Source organism: Suncus etruscus, chromosome X (assembly GCF_024139225.1).
Source record: "Suncus etruscus isolate mSunEtr1 chromosome X, mSunEtr1.pri.cur, whole genome shotgun sequence".
Lineage (NCBI taxonomy): Eukaryota > Metazoa > Chordata > Mammalia > Eulipotyphla > Soricidae > Suncus > Suncus etruscus.
The window spans coordinates 129,768,776-129,774,304 of record NC_064868.1 but is presented as its reverse complement, the minus strand read 5'-3'; positions in this window follow the sequence as shown (position 1 = coordinate 129,774,304).

The window sequence follows — 5,529 nt, the reverse complement described above, 5'->3', positions numbered from 1 at the left end:
TAGTTGGTTGCCCATGTTTTGGTCATCTGAGTTGCTGTCTTCATTCTCTATGTCTTGCGCTGGCCTGCATTGTTTCCCCATTGTCACACTTGTATTGTGGGTTTTTCTCCGTGTTGTGGTTGCATTTATTGGCTAAATGATGTGCGCAGCCGCGTAGTGAAGAGCTCCTCTGGCTCCTCCCTTTCTGGGAGTGTAAATTCACCTCCATGGATGACTAGCCATCCGCAGATGAGCCACACACAGGATGAAATCAGGCCGAAAATGCAGCACAGCTCAGAGGACGGGCAGATAGGGATGCTGGCATCTGAGTTCCAGCATAGTTCCAGTTTATATATTTTAGTATAATATATAAACTATACATTGTATAATTATTATATATTATCTGTAAATATAATATATAGATATGCATATATTTATATTTATTATATATTTATATATAAATATATGTCTAGTATATATATTTGGCCACAACTTGGCAACATTCAGTGGATATTTCTGGCTCTATGCTCAGGATTCACTCCTAGAAGCTTGTGGGTCCATATTGGAGGCCGGGGTTGAACCCAGCATGGCTGCATACAAAGGAAATGCCCCACTTGCTGTACTAGTGTTCTAGTTTCTGGTTATATAATATTTTAGCAACAGTTGTGGAAATATTTATTTGCTCATTAGATTTCTTTGATGTCTTTTCTTCAGTTATGAACTCTTTAGTATATTCCATATATTTATTTGCTTATTCTTATTTTAGTACTTTTATATCTTAGATTATTATATTTTTTTTGGTTTTGGGGTCACACCTGGTGGTGCTCAGGGGTTACTCCTGTCTCTACACTCAGAAATCGCTCTTGGTGAACACAGGGGACCATATGGTATGCGGAGATTTGAACCACTGTCCTTCTGCATTTGAGGCAAACACCCTACCTCCATCTATCTCTCCAGCCCCAGATTATTATATCTTATATTTATATATAAATTACAGTTTTAGAGAAGTTTCTTAGGTCATATAGTTAAATTTGTTTTTATTTAATATTGTGTATTCTAAATATGTCTATTTTTTATATATTTTTAACACCAAATTGTCAATATTTACAAAAGTGCTTACCTAATTTCATGGGTTAATATAAAAATACACTAGTCAATAGAAATGAGGTATTTTTATAGTAGGAGACATGTCAGAAAAATTAACAGAACACATAGTGACAAGCCTACAAATCAATTTTAAACAAAGCTCACTAGATCCTTCAGCAGAGGAAATGCTAGTCTTCAACAAGGGTTGCTAGAACATCTTGACAGCATAAAGAAAACAATTATCCTCAATTTCCTATCTCATAAAACACAGTGTAGTTTCAGGATCAGAGTTGGAGAAGGTGATTCAAGCTGGTTCAGATAGGCTGAAAGTAAGCAGCAGTTCTTTCACTCTAGGTAGATATGCCACTCCATCACCAAGGAAACAGAAAAGGAAAATCTTGTTTAGAAAAAGCAACTACAGGGGCCGGGCGGTGGCGCTAGAGGTAAGGTGCCTGCCTTGCCTGCGCTAGCCTAGGACGGACCGCGGTTCGATCCCCCGGTGTCCCATATGGTCCCCCAAGCCAGGAGCAACTTCTGAGCACATAGCCAGGAGTAACCCCTGAGCGTTACCGGGTGTGGCCCAAAAACCGAAAAAGCAACTACAGCAATTTATTCAACTCACCATAGCTAGATATATTTTTCTATATGAATGATGGATTTTATTATATATTTACTTTTAAATGTATAATGGATCATAAACAACAAACAAAAGCATAATACATATAAAAAGGAATACAAAATAAGATTTGTAGTTTAAGTTAGCCAAAGACATATAGGTCACAAAGGTATTAGTCACAAAACAGTAGATTAATTGGATTTTTGTCAAAATAAAAAAAAAAACCTATTTCTTGAAAAGACTACTTATGGTAAAGAAATGTAAAGGGAAATTAAAATTTAAGATTTTTTCTCTAAAGTTTAGGCAGTTGAAAATTTTTATAGTCTACACATTTTGTAAATATTTTGTGCCAAATTTATTAAAACATTACAACCTAACATTCATGGAATCTTTCAGCAACAACCACTAACAGAATATAAAACAATTCCAACAATTCTCCCCAAATTACCTCATGTCCCTTTTGTAGTCAGTGTTTCTCCTTGGCCATTAGCAGCCATTGGATTTTCTCTGTTCTCCTATTGTTTTTACTTTTACAGAATGTCATAAAAATAAAATGTCAAATGACTTCGTTCACATAGCAAAATGAATTATAAGATTCACCCATCATGGCCTTGTCTGGACACTTCAGGGAGTTATCTGGGTTCCCAGGAAAGTGGGTGCAGGGTTCAGTGAAGGAAGGAGACACACTTAGTTGATGTGGTTGATCATAATTGTGTGTTTGTTTATTGAATGCTATAGGGGTGTATTCAAACATGAATTATATGTTTAAAAGACTGCCTACATCTGCTATCCTGCAAAGTTAAAAAATTGTACTTCTTGTTATCAGCAAGCTTATTAGTACATACTGTTTGATCTATGTTTCTTCACAACACAGAATTCACAGACCTTAAGTGTGGGTTACAAATCTTCGAATGATAAGTTCCAATTAAAAGACAGGGGGGAGTTGAACCCAAGGCTTCTCTGGTATCTAGGAGCAAACTTCAACATCTCCAAGTTTTTACTCCCAGGCTGGACCTTGGGTGTCAATTCTGCTACAAATTAAAAGATTAGCAAGTTTGCCAGGTGTTCCTACAATGGGCTCCTTTGCACAGAACAACAGACTAACTGTATTTGTGAATTACAAAGTTATTTTTATGTTTCTCTTAATGCTGATTTTCCTGGGTAAACTGATTATATCAAGGTCATATTTGTGTGTTCTAATTTTGTCATCTAGCAGTGAATGCTCAACTATATACATACTTAGCACAGCAGCAGGGAGGTTCTTATTAGGCCAAATATATGTTTGCAACTATTGTTTGAGACTATTACTTAAGTTTGATAAATACCACCCTCACTTTTTAAGGAAGCCACCTCTCTTTGAGGTCTTTTCTCAGCCATTTTCGCTGGGGGAGCCCAGTAGGCCTTCTGATATAAAATTTCCTTAAATTATGGTGGCAGCATTCACCTATAACATTCTTTGTGGCAATATTTTTCTTTATATTGATAAGTGATTTTATCAGGTTTTTTTTCAATTAAGGGTCTCTCTGGAGCTGAATCTGGTAGCAAGCAACAGTCCGTTGTGAGGGGAATTTCAACTGACCCAAATTCTATCCCCAGGGGCTGGAGCAGTGGTGCAAGCAGTAGAGCGTTTGCCTTGCATGAGCTAACCTAGGACAGACCACTGTCTGATCCCCTGGTGTCCCATATGGTTCCCAAAGCCAGGAGTGATTTCTGAGAGCATAGCCAGGAGTAATCCCTGAATATCACAGGGTGTGACACAAAAAGTAAAAAAAAAAAATTCTATCCCAAATTATCTAATCCCTCTCAGAAATGATTCCTGCCTGAGCCAAAGAGCCAGAAATAAACCCAAATACCTTTGGGACGGCCCTCAAAACACTTCTTTCTTTCTTCTTCCTTCCTTCCTTCCTTTCTTCCTTCCTTCCTTCCTTCCTTCCTTCCTTCCTTCCTTCCTTCCTTCCTTCCTTCCTTCCTTCCTTCCTTCCTTCCTTCCTTCCTTCCTTCCTTCCTTCCTTCTTTCTTTCTTTCTTTCTTTCTTTCTTTCTTTCTTTCTTTCTTTCTTTCTTTCTTTCTTTCTTTCTTTCTTTCTTTCTTTCTTTCTTTCTTTCTTTCTTTCTTTCTTTCTTTCTTTCCTCTTTTTCTCTTCTTCCTTCCTTTGTACTCATTATTACTCATTATTATTTACTCATTATTACTATATGATTATTATGAGCAATATGAACATTATTATGCAAATTCTATTTTTTCCTTCCTTTGTTTTTATTTTGGGCCCACACCCAGCTGTGCTCAGGGCTTATTCTTGTGCTAAGAGATTGCTACTGGTCTGGCACAGAGGACAATATGGGATGTTGAGAGTAGATTTGTTTTTTTAATTTTCTGATTTTTACAAATTAAGTTTCTTACCCACAATAATATGTAACTAGTCCTGCAAAAATATATCTCTAAATATTTTAATTTTATTAAATTATTTTAATAAGAGATCTAATAAACTGAATTAGGAATGCAAAGGAGATCACCACAGATACTACAGAGATTCAAACAATAATCAGAGACTACTTTGATAAACTCTATGCCATAAAAACAAGAAAACCTGGAAGAAATAGATAAATTCTGGACACTAATAATCTTCTATCGTTAAACGAGGATGATAGCATATCTAAATAGACCATCACTACTGAGGAAATTAAATTGGTCATCAAGAGTCTGGCCAGAAACAACAGCCCAGGCCCACAGGGATTCACTAGTTAATTCTTTCAAACCTTTTGAGAGGGACTTCTACCAATCCTCTTCAGGCTCTTTCATGAGATTGAAGAATCAGGAATGCTCCCAAATAGTTTTATGAGGCTAACATCATCTTGATTCCAAAACAGAGATGCTGCAAAAACAAAACAAAACAAAACAAACAAACAAACAAAAAAACTACAGACCAATATCCTCATGACTACAGATGCAAAGATTCTCAACAAAATTCTGGCAAATAGGATCCAATGTCTCATCAAGAAGGTCATGCACCATGACCAAGTGGGATTCATTTCAGGAATGCAAGGATGGTTTAACATCTGTAAATCAATCAACAAAATACACCATATAAACAAAAATAAAAACAAAAACCATATGAACATAACAATAGATGCAGAGAAAGCATTTGATAAGGTCCAATACCCGTTTTTGATTAAAAAAAACTTTCATCAAGATGAGAATGGAGGGGCCGGAGAGATAGCATGGAGGTAAGGCGTTTGCCTTTTATGCAGGAGGTCATCAGTTCGAATCCCGGCGTCCCATATGGTCCCCCGTGCCTGCCAGGAAGAATTTCTGAGCCTGGAGCCAGGAATAATCCCTGAGCACTGCCGGGTGTGACCCAAAAACCACAAAAAAAAAAAGATGAGAATGGAAAAAGGGGGGGGGGGCGGTGAGGTGGCGCTAGAGGTAAAGTGTCTGCCTTGCAAGTGCTAGCCAAGGAAGGACTGTGGTTCGATTCCCCGGCATCCCATATGGTCCCCTGAAGCCAGGGGCAATTTCTGAGTGCTTAGCCAGGAGTAACCCCTAAGCATCAAACAGTTGTGGCCCAATAAACAAACAAAAAAAAAGATGGGAATGGAAGGAACTTTTCTCAAAATAGTCAAACCCATCTACCACAAGCCAGTGGTAAATATTATCCTCAATGGAGATAAACTAAAAGTCTTTCCTCTAAAATCTGGTACAAACCAAGGCTTCCCTTTCTTACCACTCCTATTCAACACAGTGCTGGGAGTTCTTGCCATAGAGATTAAAGAAGAAAAAATATCAAGGGAATCCAGATAGGAAAGGAAAAAGTCAAGCTCTCACTGTTTTCAGATGACTTGATACTATAC